This window comes from Moschus berezovskii, chromosome 3, assembly GCF_049115385.1.
Source record: "Moschus berezovskii isolate FMDL1 chromosome 3, NW_MosBer_1.0, whole genome shotgun sequence".
Lineage (NCBI taxonomy): Eukaryota > Metazoa > Chordata > Mammalia > Artiodactyla > Moschidae > Moschus > Moschus berezovskii.
Window position 1 is genome coordinate 99,384,481 of NC_142462.1, and position 19,036 is coordinate 99,403,516.

The window sequence follows — 19,036 nt, forward strand, 5'->3', positions numbered from 1 at the left end:
GTTAATGACCTGAACTCATTTACTTATCTCACACTGGTATTCTAATATTTTCTAATTGATTTCTGGATTTTGTATTAGACTCAGAAATAGAATTTGAGGGCTATATATCTGAAATTTCATATCATAATTATTCTGGTGTACATTCTTCATCAGTCTATTGATTGATCTGTAGCTGGTTCTTTTCTAATCATTACATATCTTGATTTGAGATAATTGAGTCAGGGCAGTTACCTGCTCAGGAGTAATCCTGTAAGGGGATGACAGAGTATGACATATGTGGGGAATTTGGCTGTTGCATATCCAAAGTGATGCTCTCTAAACTATGAGAGGACCTGTGGTGAATGGTGAGGGGAGATGGAGCAGTTAAAACACAACTAAATGTACACTGGGCTTCCCTGGATGACTCAGTGGTAAAGAATCCTCCTGCCAGTGCAGGAGACATGGATTTGATCCCTGGTTTGCAGCTGAGCACCAAAGAATTGATGCTTTTGAACTGTAGTGTTGGAGAAGACTCTTCAATCCCTTGGACTGCAAGGAGATCCAACCAGTCCATTCTAAAGGAAATCAGTCCTGAATATTCATTGGAAGGACTGATACTGAATCTGAAACTACAATACTTTGGCCACCTGATGTGAAGAATGACTCATTTGAAAAGACCGTGATGCTGGGAAAGATGGAAGGCGGAAGGAGAAGGGGATGAGATGGTAGTATGGCATCACAGACTCAATGGACATGAGTTTGAGTAAATTCCAGGAGTTGGCAATGGACAGGGAGGCCTGGCGTGCGGCAGTCCATGGGGTCACAAAGAGTCAGACACAACTGAGCGACTCAACTGAACTGAACTTGGGAAGATTCCCCAGAGAAGGAAATGGAACTCTATTCCAGGACTCTTGCCTGGGAAATCCCATGGACAGAGGAGCCTGGCTGTCTATAGTCCATAGGGTTGCAAAAGAGTGGGGCACAGCTTAGCCACTAAACAACAGCAACAGATATACACTATATGCAAGTAATTGAAACCTGTGCTTATTTTACAAGTATCACTTTCTTTAATCCTTGAAATACCCTTCACATTAGTCCCTATATTACAGGAAAAATATCCATGACAAAAATTTTTTTTGTATTGTCAAAATCCGCTGGATCATGGAGAAAGCAAGAGAGTTCCAGAAAACCATCTATTTCTACTTCATTGACTATGCCAAAGCCTTTGACTGTGTGGATCACAATAAAATGAGGAAAATTCCAAAAGAGATGGGAATACCAGACCACCTGACCTGCCTCTTGAGAAACCTGTATGCAGGTCAGGAAACAACAGTCAGAACTGTATATGGTACAACTAACTGGTTCCAAATAGGAAAAGGAGTACGTCAAGGATGTATATTGTCACCCTGCTTATTTAACTTATATGCAGTGTACATAATGCGGAATGCTGGGCTGGAAGAAGCACAAGCTGGAATCAAGATTGCTGGGAGAAATATCAATAACCTCAGATATGCAGATGACACCACCCTTATGGCAGAAAGTGAAGAAGAACTAAAAAGCCTCTTGTTGAAAGTGAAAGAGGAGAGTGAAAAGGTTGGCTTGAAGCTCAACATTCAGAAAACAAAGATCATGCATCTGGTCCCATCACTTCATCGAAAATAGATGGGAAAATAGTGGAACCAGTGTCAGACTTTACTTTTTTGGGCTCCAACTCACTGCGGATGCTGATTGCAGCCATGAAATTAAAAGACACTTACTCCTTGGAAGGAAAGTTATGACCAAACTAGATAGTATATTAAAAAGCAGAGACATTACTTTGCCAGCAAAGGTCTGTCTAGTCAAGGCTATGTTTTTTGTTTTTTGATTTGGTGTTTAATTTATTTATTTCTTTTTTCTTTTTTTTTTTTATTGGAGGCTAGTTATTTTACAATATTATATTGGTTAGTTTTGCCATACATTGACATGAATCCGCCCCGGGTGTACATGAGTTCCCCTTCCTGAACCCCCCTCCCACCTCCCTCCTCCCTTTATTCTCCCTCTGGGTCATCCCCGCACACCAGCCCCGAGCATCCTGTAACATGCATCAACCCTGATCTGGTGATTCGTTCTATGGTTTTTCCAGTGGTCATGTATGGATGTAGGAGTTGGACCGTGAAGAAAGCTGATCGCTGAAGAATTGATGCTTTTGAACTGTGGTGCTGGAGAAGACTCTTGAGAGTCCCTGGACTGCAAGGAGATCCAACCAGTCCATTCTAAAGAAGATCAATCCTGGGTGTTCACTGGAAGGACTGATGCTAAAACTGAAACTCCAATACTTTGGCCACCTAATGCGACGAGTTGACTCACTGGAAAAGATTCTGATGCTGGGAAGGATTGGGGGCGGGAGGAGAAGGGGACAACAGAAATGAGATGGCGGAATGGCATCACCGACTTGATGGACATGAGTTTGACTGAACTCTGGGAGTTGGTGATGGACAGGGAGGCCTGGCGTGCTGTGATTCATGGAGTCGCAAAGAATCGAACACGAATGAGCAACTGAACTGAACTGAACTGATACAAAAATAAGCTATATAACTTTGCATAAAATATGATCCCAATACAATAAATAGTAAAAAGTGGTTTTCTTTGATTTCCTGGAAAGCATTTTAACTTTTAGTTGACTTTGGTTTAATTTTTTTAAGCTTAGATTTGTCAGTTTGAATGAGGCATTTAATGCCTCTATATTTTTATTGGAATAGGAATTCTAGTACATAATTCTGATAGGAGGAATAAATTAAAATTTAAAATATCTATCAGTTCAGTTCAGTTCAGTTCAGTCGCTCAATTGTGTCTGACTCTTTGTGACCCCATGAATCACAGCACGCCAGGGCTCCCTGTCCATCACCAACTCCCGGAGTTCACTCAAACTCATATCCATCGAGTCGGTGATGCCATCCAGCCATCTCATTCTCTGTCGTTCCCGTCTCCTCCCACCCCCAAACCCTCCCAGCATCAGACCCTTTTCCAGTGAGTCAACTCGTCGCATGAGGTGGCCAAAGTATTATAGTTTCAGCTTCAGCATCAGTCCTTCCAATGAACACCCAGAATTGATCTCCTTTAGAATGGACTGGTTGGATATCCTTGCAGTCCAAGGGACTCTCAAGAGTCTTCTCCAGCAGCACAATTCAAAAGCATCAATTCTTTGGCGATCAGCTTTCTTTACAGTCCAACTCTCACATCCATACATGACCACGGGAAAAACCATTGCCTTGACTAGACGGACCTTGGTTGGCAAAGTAATGTCTCTGCTTTTTAATATGCTATCTAGGTTGGTCATAACTTTCCTTCCAAGGAGTAAGTGTCTTTTAATTTCCTGGCTGCAGTCAGCATCTGCAGTGATTTTGGAGCCCAAAAAAATAAAGTCTGACACTGTTTCCACTGTTTCCCCATCTATTTCCCATGAAATGATGGGACCAGATGCCATGATCTTCGTTTTCTGAATGTTGAGCTTCAAGCCAAACTTTTCTCTCTTCTCTTTCACTGTCATCAAGAGGCTTTTGATTTCCTCTTTACTTTCTGCCATAAGGATGGTGTCATCTGCATATCTGAGGTTATTGATATTTCGCCCAGCAATCTTGATTCCAGCTTGTGCTTCTTCCAGCCCAGCATTCCTCATGATGTACTCTGAGGTCATATAATAATATTGGTCAAGAATAATACTATTTTCAGTCACTCATAAAATATGTACATGAAGGAAAGATAGTAGCCTTTGTTATATCCCTGCCAAGTGTCTGTAACTGCACTAGGCTTATTTTATACTTTGTAGTTTAATACTTACAGAATCCTATGGGGTGGACATTGTCCAGTTTTCAAATGAGGAAGCCAAGTCATCAGATGTTTAATAACCTGAAATATTTAATAATCCCATTTTTGTGCTACAGAGCTATGCATTGGATTGACTCCAAAACCCCATCTATTTTCTTAACAAGTCTGCATCAATCTTAAAAAAAAAAAAATCCTGTATAACAAGACTAGAGGTCTTCTTCAAGGAGAGCATTTTTATAATTTGGGAGATGTGATATAATCTCCAGATTTGACATGAACTCTCCCCAGTATCCCCTTGTCCCAACTCCATTGGAACTCCAGCATTCTGATATCTCTTCTTCTATCTAATTGTTGATGCCTCCTCTTCCATTGCCTTACCCACAAGCACTCTTTAATCCTCAGATACATCAAAGAGGACAGGAGGCAGGGCAATGGAAACTGGCAATTAATGGAAAAGAAGAAATTCCCAAAAGAAAACAAAATGTCAGGAAGTAGTACCCACTCCTTTCTAACTGTGGCCTTAATGAATGCCTTCATATATGTTAGCATGTTTCTACTTCTTAAATATTTCTTTGAATCTAGAAACAACTCATCACTTGCTCCATGAGTATTTTATACAGAATAAAATGTTAAAAACTTTCCATGCAAGTTAAATATATAAAATTATATTATACATGATATATTCTAGTGTGGATTTGGCATCTCTAATAAGTAGGTGATGGAAATACAGTTTGAAAAATAAATTAGGTATTGAGTGTTTAAGTAAGTAAGCTCTATTTAAGTAAGATCTGTTTCACTTCCTTCTGTATGTAGAATTACAATTTTGCCTTTTCCAAAAGTAAGATTCTAATATGTATAAAGACCAGGGCTTCCCTTTTGGCTTATCTGTTAAAAAATACGCCTGCCAATGAGGAGACACAAGAGATGTGTGTTCAATCCCTGGGTCAGGAAGATCCCCTGGAGGAGGAAATGGCAACCAACTCCAGTATTCTTGCCTGGAAAATTCCATGGTCAGAGAAGCCTGGCGGTCTATAATCCATGGGGTCACAAAGAGTCTAACATGACTGGTTGTGTACACATACACATGTATAACAATGGGTTTAGTAACCTTTCTAAAATCAGAATATGTTGATATTTAATGAAAATTATCGGCAATATTGTTTTGCTAATACAGGTTTTTCATAAGGTAAAAATAACTTGAACATGTTTCCAGAGCTCTTGTTATTGTTGTTTAGTTGCTCAGCCATGTTCTACTCTTTGTGACCCCGTGGACACAGGCTCCTCCCTCCAGGCTCCTCTGTCCATGGCATTCCCCAGGCAAGAATACTAGAGTGGGTTGCCATTTCCTTCTCCAAGGGATCTTCCCAACCCAGGGATCAAGCCCATGTCTCCTGCTTGGTAGGTGAGTTCTTTACCACTGAGCCACCAGAGAAGCGCTTCCAGAGCTCTGTTGTTGTTCAGTCACTCAGTCCTGTCTGAAACTTTGTGACCCCATGGACGGCAACACGCCAGGCTTCCCTGTCCTTCACCATCTGCTGGAACTTGCGCAAACTCATGTCCATGAAGTCGGTGATACCATCCAACCATCTCATCCTCTGTCGTCCCCATCTCCTCCTGCCTTCAGTCTTTCCCAGCACAGGGTTTTTTCCTTATGAATCCGCTTTTTGCATCAGATGGCCAAAGTATTGGAGCTTCAGCTTCAGTATCAGTCCTTCCAATGAATATTCAGGACTGATTTCCTGTGAGATTGACTGGTTTGATCTCCTTGCAGTCCAAGGGACTCTCAAGAGTCTTCTCCAACACCACAGTTCAAAGGCATCAGTTCTTCAGTGCTTAGCTTTCTTTATAGTCCAACTCTCACATCCATACATGACTACTGAAAAAACCATAGTTTTGCCTAGATGGATCTTTCTCAGCAGAGTAATATCTCTTCTTTTTAATATGCTGTCTAGGTTGGTCATAACTTTTCTTCCAAGGAGCAATATTCTTTTAATTTCATTGCTGAGTCACCATCTGCAGTGATTTTGGAGCCCAAGAAAGTGAAGTCTGCCACTGTTTCCACTGTTTCCCCATCTATTTGCCATGACATGATGGGACCAGATGCCATGATCTTAGTTTTCTGAATGTTGAGTTTTAAACCAGCTTTGCCACTCTCCTTTTTCACTTTCATCAAGAGGATCTTTAGTTCCTCTTCACTTTCTACCATGAGGGTGGTGTCATCTGCATATCTGAGGTTATTAATATTTTTCCTGGCAATCTTGATTCTAGCTTGGGCTTCATCCAGCCGGTATTTTGCATTATGTGCTCTGCATATAGGTTAAATAAGCAGGATGACAATATGCAGCCTTGATATACTCCTTTCCGAATTTTGAACCAGTCTTTTGTTCCATGTCCAGTTCTAACTGTTGCCTCTTGACCCAAATACAGTTTTCACAGGAGGCAGGTCTAAGGACTACTAAAATGTCACTTGTGAATTCCAGAATTTCTTGAGCTCAAAGCTTTGAAATTAGGCAGATGTGATTCAAAGACAGTATATCTGTGTGAGCTTTACACTAATTTTATTTTATTTTATTTTTTTGTAATTAATTTATTTTTTATTGGAGGCAAATTATTTTACAATATTATATTGGTTGGTTTTGCCATACATTGACATGAATTCGCCCCGGGTTTACATAAGTTCCCCCTCCTGAACCCCCCTCCCACCTCCCTCCTCCCTTTATCCTCCCTCTGGGTCATCCCCGCATGCCAGCCCCGAGCATCCTATAACATGCATTGACCCTGAACTAGTGATTCGTTTCACATATGACAACATACGTGTTTCAATGCCATTCTCCCAAATCATCCCACCCTCACCCTCTCCCACAGAGTCCCAAAGACTGATCTATACATCTGTGTCTCTTTTGCTGTCTCGTATACAGGGTTATCATTTGCATCTTTCTAAATTCCATATATATGCGTTAGTATGCTGTATTGGTGTTTTTCTTTCTGGCTTACTTCACTCTGTATAATAGGCTCCAGTTTCATCCACCTCATTAGAACTGATTCAAATGTATTCTTTTTAATGGCTGAATAATACTCCATTGTGTATATGTACCAAAGCTTTCTTATCCATTCGTCTGCAGATGGACATCTAGGTTGCTTCCATGTCCTGGCTATTATAAACAGTGCTGCAATGAACATTGGAGTACATGTGTCTCTTTCAATTCTGGTTTCCTCGACTTTACACTAATTTAAGCTCGCTGTTTCCTCTAATATTGAGACTAATGTGTAAGGGTATTTCAAGGATTAAAGAAAGTGATCTTTCTAAAATAAGCATAGATTTCAATTACCTGTGTATGAGAGGAATGCAACAAAAATTGCTTTCTTCCTCCTTGACTATATTCTGTTATTTTCTTTTTCCATCATTCTATTCATTGTACAAAAAGCCTGCTCAATAGATAATACCCCAAAGATCTTGCAGTTGTACACTTAGTTATGCCTTAACTGCTCCACCTTCCCTCACCATTCACCACAGGCCCGCTCAAAGTTATTTCAATCAGATTCTTCCTTCAAAATTTACATGCAACAGGAGAGGATCTTGGCCAATGACACCCAAGGAACAAATATTGGATTGGGACATATATTAAATTATGTATATTAATACTTTATATATTTCCCTCATATCATCTGCATTCAAATCACTACTTTCTCTCAAATTCTTAAAACACAAAACAACAGCAAAAACAAGAGCAAACACCTCACTGACTTGTTTGTACCTTATGCCTTTCAAAGCTAGAATCAATATCAGGAGTCATTTCATTTTCAGAAATGTTTCATAACAAAATTAATCACTAATTAACTTAATCGCTTGGTCTGTTTCTTTGTGTTTCATTCAACCAGATTCATGCAGCAGAAATAAAAATCTGATTGTAGTAATTCCACACTTAAATATATTGGTTCAGTTCAGTTCAGTTCAGTCGCTCAGTCGTGTCCGACTCTTTGCGACCTCGTGAATCACAGCTCGCCTGGCCTCTCTGTCCATCACCAACTCCCGGAGTTCACTCAAACTCATGTACATCGAATCAGTGACGCCATCCAGCCATCTCATTCTTTGTCGTCCCTGTCTCCTCCCACCCCCAGCATCAGACTCTTTTCCAGTGAGTCAACTTGTTGCATGAGGTGGCCAAAGTATTGGAGTTTCAGCTTTAGCATCAGTCCTTCCAATTAACACCCAGGATTGATCTCCTTTAGAATGGACTGGTTGGATCTCCTGGCAGTCCAAGGGACTCTCAAGAGTCTTCTCCAGCACCACAGTTCAAAAGCTTATAGCTTCATGCAAATTGCATTAGAATATAAGCTTCATGAAGGCAGGGAATTTTACCTGTTTTGTTCACAAACAAAACTCCAGCATGTTGAAACATGCCTGGAATAATTTAACAGTGCATATTTGTTCACTAAAGCAACTTCGTTTAAGCCAATTTTCTGTCAGTCTCTCTACATCCATATATAGGCTTTGCATGTGTATATACACACATAAACAAACGTAGTATACAGTTTCTGATGAATAATGTGTGCCATATATTGGTTAGCTAGTATTCTTATTATTATTATCAGATCACAAGTAAGCCAAAAACTTAAATAATTCACAGGACTTATTAGGGTCTGAAGAAATGAGCATTTTTATATAGTTTCCAAATATAAATTGATACAAAATCTTTGAAAGAAATTTGATAAAACTTAAAATATACAAATAGCAACTGATATTAAACTTCTATGTCTATGTATAAATGTATGTGGGCTTCCCTTGTAGCTCAGTTGGTGTTGAATCTGCTTGCAATGCAGGAGACCTGGGTTCAATTCCTGGGTTGGGAAGATCCCCTGGAGAAGGAAATGGCAACCCACTCCAGTATTCTTGCCTGGAGAATCCCATGGACAGAGGAGCCTAACAGGCTACAGTCCACTGTGTCGGAAGAGTTGGACACAACTTAGTGACTAAATCACCACTACCATAGATATATGTAGCAAATGCTTTCTATACCAAAAATATACAAATAACCTAAAGACCATAATGGAGAGATAGGCTAAGTGAATTATGATATATTTCTATAATGGGATATAATGTAGATTTTAATGAAACTGAAACAGTGAATCTGAAAACAGTTTTAATGAAACAGATTTTATGTAAAGATACTTATTTTAAGTGGAAAAATACAAAAGTGTGCATATAATGTATTCCATTTCTCAATATAATAAATGCAGATAGGTGTATTTATCTAGTAACTGACATATTCTGGAAGGAAAATAAACTATTGTTGACAGTAAACTCTGAGTGCAAATTGTATTTGGCTTTAAAAATTATATGAAGTAGATTATAAGGTTAGATATTTATAATAGTCTACTGGGAAAATATTCTGCCTATTGCTAGTCAGATGTCTTTTTATTAAAATTTTACCCAAATTTCAAGAATGTGCGAGTTTGAGTAGCAAATTGTAAAGAGAGAAATTCAGCCTATTTTTATACTCTTGTGAACATATATACAATTTTCATAATTAAATGATTTCATTTTTCAAAATAATCTCTCTCTCTCTCCCTCTCTCTCTATATATATATACATATATATATATGAGAAGGAAATGCAACCCACTCCATATTCTCACCTGGAAAATCCCATTGACAAGCTACAGTCCATGGGGTCCGACAGAGTCGGACATGACTGAAGCAACTTAGCACATATATAAATTTTAACAATAGCCTAAGAGCTTCTTAAGTGAATACAAGAGACATTTCTAATTTGTTTGTATATCTTAAAACATAGTTTGGTTTATATTAGACAATCAAGACTGTATTGAAATGCAATTGTATTTGGCTTTAAAAACTATATGAAGTAGATTATAAGGTTAGATATTTATAATAGGCTACTGGGAAAATATTCTGCCTATTGCTAGTCAGATGTCTTTTTATTAAAATTTTACCCAAATTTCAAGAATGTGTGAGTTTGAGTAGCAATAAACTAGCCATAAAACCTTCAACACAGCAGTGCTTTTTTCTTGAAAGTAAGTACAACCTAAATTACTACAGCTATAGCTACAGCAGTATACCTGTACAGAACTATCTTTGAATTACCATGCAAAATACTCTACTAAGAAACTTAAGTTTCTACTAGAATTCTCTGCAGAGTAGCAATGGTATTTTTGGTCATGGAGCAGTGTAGAAAGGAAATAGGGCCTGCTCTGGATCAAATAATCTCAAGAAATGTTAGCACTGTCACGTTCTTTTACTGAATAGCATTGAAAATAAAGACGTGAATAATTTTAGCTAGGTACCAATAATTGCCATTTTGAGCAAGCCCTGTTTCTAACATTGCTTTTACTTATTATAATATGTTGTCAGGATATAGAATAACCACATGGTCAACAAAAAATGTTTTGAGTGCACGAGTGTGTGCCAAGAAATCATCCAGATTCTAGAATTAAGTCATTACCAATATATTTGGTCTTCGTTGTAACAGGTGTCTAGACAGACATTTTTATTTATGAAAATTCCAAAAACCTTATTATCTTGAATAGTAGACAGAGAAAATTAGGGCTTTGGGAGAATCTAACCTATCCGTATCAGTCTAGAAGTCCTCTGGTGACAGTGACACTTAGGTTGCTGTATAAAAGATTATTGAAAGTGTTGCACAATTAGAAGGAACAAAATGTGTAAGGAATCAGGGGCCATGACACATTGTGTGTGTGCTCAGTCATTTCTGACTCTTTGGGACCCCATGGTCTGTAGCCCACTGGGCTCCTCTATCCATGGAATTTTCCAGGAGGCAAGAATCCAGGGGATCTTCCCAACCCAGGGATCAAACCCACATCTGTCTCTCTTGGAAGAATGTGAAAAAAGGTCACTTCTGCAGCTTAGAAACCTAAGGATGAGATTGAGAGCAGGATTAGATGATGATGGAGAGATAGGCGTTACTCTTCTACTAACATGCTTACTCTCAGCTCAAAGATATTTTCCTCAATTTTATTATATGCTACTTTTGTGTGAATTATTTATGCCTGTCAGTTCAGTCAGTCAGTCAGTCAGTCAGTTCAGTCGCTCAGTGTGTCCGACTCTCCGTGACCCCATTAATCACAGCACGCAGGGCCTCCCTGTCCATCACCAACTCCCGGAGTTCACTCAAACTCATGTCCACAGAGTTGGTGATGCTATCCAGCCATCTCATTCTCGGTCGTCCCCTTCTCCTCCCGCCCCCAACCTTTCCCAGCATCAGAGTCTTTTCCAGTGAGTCAACTCGTCGCATGAGGTGGCCAAAGTATTGCAGTTTCAGCTTTAGCATCAGTCCTTCCAATGAACACCCAGGATTGATCTCCTTTAGAATGGACTGCTTGGATCTCCTTGCAGTCCAAGGGACTCTCAAGTGTCTTCTCCAACACCACAGTTCAAAAGCATCAATTCTTTGGCGATCAACTTTCTTCACAGTCCAACTCTCACATCCATACATGACCACTGGAAAACCCACAGCCTTGACTAGACAGACCTCTGTTGGCAAAGTAATGTCTCTGCTTTTTAATATACTATCAAGGTTGGTCATAACTTTCCTTCCAAGGAGTAAGCATCTTTTAATTTCATGGCTGCAATCAGCATCTGCAGTGATTTTGGAGCCCCAAAAAATAAAGTCTGACACTGTTTCCACTGTTTTTCCATCTATTTCCCATGAAGTGATGGGACCAGATGCCATGATCTTTGTTTTCTGAATGTTGAGCTTCTAGCCAACCTCTTCACTCTCGTCTTTCACTTTCATCAAGAGGCTTTTGAGTTCCTCTTCACTTTCTGCCATAGTATCATCTGCATATCTGAGGTTATTGATATTTCTCTCAGCAATCTTGATTCCAGCTTGTGCTTCTTCCAGCCCAGCGTTCCTCATGATGTACTCTGCATATAAGTTAAGTAAGCAAGGTGACAATATACAGCCTTGACTTACTCCTTTTCCTATTTGGAACCAGTCTGTTGTTCCATGTACAGTTCTGACTGTTGCTTCCTGACCTGCATACAGGTTTCTCAAGAGGCAGGTCAGGTGGTCTGGGATTCCCATCTCTTTCAGTATGTTCCACAGTTTATTGTGATCCACAGTCAAAGGCTTTGGCATAGTCAATAAAGCAGAAATAGATATTTTTCTGAAACTCTCCTGCTTTCTCCATGATCCAGCGGATGTTGGCAATTTGATCTCTGGTGCCTCTGCCTTTTCTAAAACCTGCTTGAATATCTGGGAGTTCACGGTTAACATATTGCTGAAGCCTGGCGTGGAGAATTTTGAGCATGAGTTTACTAGCGTGTGAGATGAGTGCAATTGTGCAGTAGTTTGAGCATTCTTTGGCATTGCCTTTCTTTGAGATTGGAATGAAGACTGACCTTTTCCAGTCCTGTGGCCACTGCTGAGTTTTCCAAATTTGCTGGCATATTGAGTGCAGCACTTTCACAGCATCATCTTTCAAGATTTGAAATAGCTCAACTGGAATTCCATTACCTCCACTAGCTTTGTTCGTAGTGATGCTTTCTAAGGCCCACTTGACTTCACATTCCAAGATGTCTGGCTCTAGGTCAGTGATCACATTATCGTGACTATCCTGGTCATGAAGATCTTTTTGGTACAGTTCTTCTGTGTATTCTTGCCACCTCTTCTTAATATCTTCTGCTTCTGTTAGGTCCATACCATTTCTGTCCTTTATCGAGCCCATCTTTGCATGAAATGTTCCCTTGGAATCTCTAATTTTCTTGAAGAGATCTCTTGTTTTTCCTATTCTGTTGTTTTCCTCTATTTCTTTGCATTGATCCCTGAGGATGGTTTTCTTATCTCTCCTTGCTATTGTTTGGAACTCTGCATTCAGATGCTTATATCTCTCCTTTTCTCCTTTGCTTTTCCCTTCTCTTCCTTTCCCAGCTATTTGTAAGGCCTCCTCAGACAGCTATTTTGCTTTTTTGCATTTCTTTTCCATGGGGATGGTCTTGGTCCCTGTCTCCTGTACAATGTCACGAACCTCCGTCCAGAGTTCATCAGGCACTCTATCTATCAGATCTAGTCCCTTAAATCTATTTCTCACTTCCACTGTATAATCATAAGGGATTTGACTTAGGTCATACCTGAATGGTCTAGTGGTTTTCCCTACTTTCTTCAATTTCAGTCTGAATTTGGCAATAAGGAGTTCATGATCTGAGCCACAATCAGCTCCTGGTCTTGTTTTTGCTAACTGTATACAGCTTCTCCATTTTTGGCTGCAAGGAATATAATCAATCTGATTTCGGTGTTGACCATACGGTGATGTCCATGTGTAGAGTCTTCTCTTGTGTTGTTTGAAGAGGGTGTTTGCTATGACCAGTGCGTTCTCTTGACAAAACTCTATTAGCCTTTGCCCTGCTTCATTCCGTGCTCCAAGGCCAAATTTGCCTGTTACTCCAGGTGTTTCTTGACTTCCTACTTTTGCATTCCAGTCCCCTATAATGAAAAGGACATCTTTTTTGGGTGTTAGTTCTAGAAGGTCTTGTAGGTCTTCATAGAACCGTTCAACTTCGGCTTTTCAGTGTTACTAGTTGGGGCATAGGACTGGATTACTGTAATATCGAATGGTTTGCCTTGGAAATGAACAGAAATCATTCTGTCGTTTTTAAGATTGCATCCAAGTACTGCATTTCGGACTCTTTTGTTGACCATGATGGCTACTCCATTTCTTCCAAGGGATTCCTGCCCACAGTAGTAGATATAATGGTCATCTGAGTTAAATTCACCCATTCCAGTCCATTTTAATTCACTGATTCCTAGAATGTCTATGTTCACTCTTGCCATCTCCTGTTTGACCACTTCCAATTTGCCTTGATTCATGAACCTAATATTCCAGGTTCCTATGCAATGTTGCTGTTTATAGCACCGGACCTTGCTTCTATCACTGGTCACATCCACAACTGGATATTGGTTTTGCTCTTGCTCCATCCCTTCTAGAGTTATTTCTCCAATGATCTCCAGTAGCATACTGGGCACCTACTGACCTGGGGAATTCCTCATTCAGTATCCTATCATTTTGCCCTTTGATACTGTTCATGGGGTTCTCAAGGCAAGTATACTGAAGTGGTTTGCCATTCCCTTCTCCAGTGGACCACGTTCGGCTGTGGTCCATGTGATCAGATCAACTAGTTTCCTGTGATTATGATTTCAGTGTGTCTGCCCTCTGATACGGACAAGGCAATGGCAAGCCACTCCAGTACTCTTGCCTAGAAAATCCTATGGATGGAGGAGCCTGGTAGGCTGCAGTCCGTTGGGTCGCTAAGGGTCGGACACGATTGAGCAACTTCACTTTCACTTTTCACTTTCACACATTGGAGAAGGAAATGGCAACCCACTCCAGTGTTCTTGCCTGGAGAATCCCAGGGACGGGGGAGCCTGGTGGGCTTCCATCTGTGGGGTCACACAGAGTCGGACACGACTGAAGTGAGTTAGCAGCTGCAGCAGCCCTCTGATAACCCCTCGCAATACCTACCGTCTTATTTGGGTTTCTCTTACCTTGGTCGTGGAAAATCTCTTCACAGCCGCTCCAGCAAACTGCAGCCGCTGTACCTTACCTTGGATGAGGGGTATCTCCTCAAGGCCGCCCCTCCTGACCTTGAACGTCGAGTAGCTCCTCTTGGCCCTCCTGCGCCCGCGCAGCCACCGCCTGTTGGACGTGGGGTAGCTCCTCTCGGCTGCCGGCCCTGGCCTTAGGCGTGGGGTAGCTCCTCACGGCCGCCCCTCTCTGCGTGGTTGGTTGCGCCGGGGCTGGCGTCTCTCGCGACACATTTAAATACACATTTAAAACATCTTAGTACTTGTGTTTCCTGCATGCTTTATACTAGTTACCAGGGCTAACATAAGAAAGTACCATAAACTAGATGCAATTTATCGCCCCAGTTTTAGAGTCTAGAAGTCCAACATCAAGGTGTCACAGAGTTGATTCCTTCTAATTGCTGTGAGTTTGTTCCATGCTTCTCTACTGGCTTCGGATGGTTTGCTGGAAATCTCTGTCATTTTTGGGCTTGTAGATGCATCATCCCCGTCTCTGCCTCACGTTCTCCCTATGGATGTGTCTCTTTGTCCAAATTTCCCCTTTCTATAAGGAAACCAGTCATATTGGATTCTTCTTCTTGTTGTTTGGTCGCTAAGTCGTGTCCAACTTTTAGGACTGTAACCCGCCAGTCTCCTCTGTCCGTGACATTTTTCAAGCAAGAATCCTGGAGTGGTTACCATTTTATTTTACAAGGGACCTTCCCAACCCAGGGATCAAACCCACATTTCTTGTGTCTTCTGCATTGGCAGGCGGGTTCTTTACCACTAGTGCCACCTGGGAAGGTCCGTATTGAATTAGGGCCCTCCCTAAAGACTTTGGGCTTCCCTTTTGTTCCAGCTGGTAAAGAAACTGCCTGCAATGCGGGAGACCTGGGTTTGATCCCTGGGTTGGGAAGATCCCTTGGAGAAGGGAACAGCTACCCACTCTAGTATTCTGGCCTGGAGAATTCCATGGACTATACAGTCCATGGGTCGCAAGGAGTCGGACATGACTGAGCAACTTTCACTTCACTTCACGAAAGACTTCATTTTAACTTGTCTCTCTCTGTCAAGACCCTGTCTCCTAATAAGGTCACTGGGGAGCTGGTGGCTAGAACTCCAAAGTACATTTTGTGGAGGGAGGGGCAAATTTATATCCATAATAAGGTTAAACCTTAAAGTTTTATATAAATATAAAAGTTTCCCATCAAGTAGAAAGGTACTGATAAGATATTTTAAGCAAAAGGGACTGATGATAATAGTCAAGATGTTTTGCTCAATGGAAAAAGGATTTGGGATGACAGAAAGGAGGCACCACAATGCATTATCCTGCGAAAGAAACTTAACTAGAGTAATTACATTTTACCCAACTTTCCTCCACCTTTTAACTGAGTTTAAAAATCTTCTCCATTTTTCATTAAAGCCAGTCTTGAACAACTGCTATTTCTTCATGGTACAATAAAAGCATTTTTAGTTAGTTTTTCTAAAATAATAACTAATATTGAAGAATGCTTTAAAATATTAAAAATAATCCAGATAAAATGCTTGAAATAGAGCAAAGTGATTTTTAATGTATCTTAGCTAAAGATTAGTGTATACTTGAAATTTGGAGTAATATAGACAAGTTGATGATCTAAGGGAAAATCAAAACAAAAAGTTCCTTGAAATCTAAACCAAAGATTAATTGTGAAATTTGTTAATTTTTTTCAGTTTGTTTCTTCTGCTTAGAGTACCCTTAGTTAGCTAAACTGTCTCCCTCAAAAAAGTATGTTGGTTATCTCTCCAAAACTCCTAATTTATCCTTCCTCCCCCTTCTCCATTGATAACCATTAGTTTGTTGTCAATATCTGTGTGGTCTGTTTCTGTTTTGTATATAAGTTCATTTCTATTAAATTTTTTTTTTAGATTTCACAGATAAGTAACATCATATGATATTATGATGAATTTTAAGAATAAATTGCTGCTGCCCTCAATCTACATTTTTCTCTTGAAAAACTCATTTATTCTAGATTGTGATGAAATTTCATTTTTTCTGCGGTGTCTTTTCTGATTCAACCAATACATAAGTACCTGATTTCTCCGGTCTGTATACTTTCACTGTTTTTAGAAACACTCTAGGCCAAACTAATTGCTTTGTAATATTTTTAGATATTTGTCTGATGACCTCTATTCTGAACTCTGATTCTTTTGTGGTTTAGATATATGTTCTAAGCCCCAGATGTTTTTCATCCAATTTTGATTAAAATTGAAGTTGATACCTGAGGTCGCAAATGTTAAGCTAATATTTGGTGATAAAACTTTAATGGTAATATTTAAGAAACTGTTCACAAAAATGCTTTTGATCATGCAAAGCAATGGATTTATCCATTATTTTCATTTACAAAGAAAGAGAACAGTAAATATTTACATGGAAGTTATGAAGAGAATTAAGTAAAATCTATACTCATTCTGTATCTTGTTTCTCAAGAATATTTTTTTTCTAAAATGAGGGAAGGACATTTTCCATAATATTGACAAATTTGAAATGTTCCAGGGACCATAGGCCTGTGACCTTGAGATTTTGCATGTTTCTTATAGGAAAGAATAGGTAAACTTTTCATTCGAATTGATAAGCTTTGTTTTGCATATGAAGTTAATTTTCTCACCACTCCCATGATAAGTAACCTGCTGATTCTGATCTCATTCATCTATCAGGGCCCTTCAGAGAAACAGAATAATAAGTGATAGGTTAGATAGATAGATGATAGGTAGAAAAGGAAAGATATTTATTATGAGGGAATGGTTCGTGTGATGATGGTACTTGAGAGGGCTGCCAATGTCTTAGAGCAGGAGGAAATGGACATCCAGCTCAAACAGAAAGTAAATCAGCTCCTCCTCCACTTTTGGTTCTTTTTGGTCCCTCTGAGTATTGGAGGATGTTCACCTGCATTGGTGAGGACAGTCTTTCTCACTCAGTCTGCCAATTCAAATGCCAATTTCTTCCAGAAAATCCCTCACAGACATACCTAAAAACAATGTTTTACCAACTATCTGGGCATCCCTTAACCCAGTGAAGCTGACACAGAAAATTGACAATCATGTAAAAGCTATTAGTGTTTTATAACACGTTTTATTTTCCACGTAAACTAAATGTGGCTAACAAATTCAGCTTTAAAACACACTAGTGAACTCCAATTTTCCATCATATTGTAAAGCTGGTACAATAGTGTGTTCTCATTGTTCACCTGAAATATACTAAGTTTTTAGCAAATATATTCTGAATGAATGTATCAGTTCAGTCAGTTCAGTTCAGTGACTCAGTCATGTCTTACTCTTTGCAACCCCATGAACCGCAGCTGTTCGCATTAGGTGGCCGAAGTATTGGAGTTTCAGTTTCAGCATCAGTCCTTCCAATGAACACCCAGGACTGATCTCCTTTAGGATGCACTGGTTGGATCTCCTTGCAGTCCAAGGGACTCTTAAGAGTCTTCTCCAACTCCACAGTTCAAAAGTATCAATTCTTTGGTGCTCAGCTTTCTTTATAGTCCAACTCTGACATCCATACATGACCACCGGAAAAAAAATACCCTTGACTAGATGGACCTTTGTTGACAAAGTAATGTCTCTGCTTTTTAATATGCTGTCTGCTGCTGCTAAGTCGCTTCAGTCATGTCCGACTCTGTGCGACCCCATAGATAGCAGCCCACCAGGCTCCCCCGTCCCTGGAATTCTCCAGGCAAAAACACTGGAGTGGGTTGCCATTGCCTTCTCCGAATATGCTGTCTCAGTTCAGTTCAGTTCACTCGCTCAGTTGTGTCTGACTCTCCACGCAAAGAATAAGCGTCTTTTAATTTCATGGCTGCAATCACCATCGGTAGGGATTTTGGAGCCCAAAAAAATAAGTCAACCAGTTTCCACTGTTTCCCCATCTATTTGCCATGAAGTGATGAGACCAGATGCCTAGTTTTCTGAATGTTGAGCTTCAAGCCAACTTTTTTCACTCTCCTCTTTCACTTTCATCAAGAGATTCTTGAGTACTTCTTCAGTCAAGTTCAGTACAGTACAGTTGCTCAGTCGTGTCCGATTCTTTGCAACCCCATGAATCACAGCATGTCAGGCCTCCCTATCTATCACCAACTCCCGGAGTTCACTCAAACTCATGTCCATCGAGTTGGTGATGCCATCCAGCCATCTCATTCTCTGTCGTCTCCTTCTCCTCCTGCACCCAATCCCTCCCAGCATCAGAGTTTTTTCCAGTGAGTCAACTCTTCCCATGAGGTGGCCAAAGTTCTTCTTCGTTTTCTGCCATAAGGGTGGTGTCATCTGCATATCTGAGGTTATTGATATTTCTCCTGGCAATCTTGATTCCAGCCTGTGCTTCCTCTAGCCCAGCGTTTCTCATTATGTACTCTGCATATAAGTTAAATAAGCAGGGTGACAATATACAGCCTTGACATACTCCATTTCCTATTTGGAACCAGTCTGTTGTTCCATGTCCAGTTCTAACTGTTGCTTCCTGACCTGCATACAGGTTTCTCAAGAGGCAGGTTAGATGGTCTGGTAGTCCCATCTCTTTCAGAATGTTCCACAGTTTATTGTGATCCACACAGTCAAAGGCTTTGGCATAGGCAATAAAGCAGAAGTAGATGTTTTTCTGGAACTCTTTGCTTTTTTGATGATCCAGTGGATGTTGGCAATTTGATCTCTGGTGCCTCTGCCTTTTCTAAAACCAGCTTG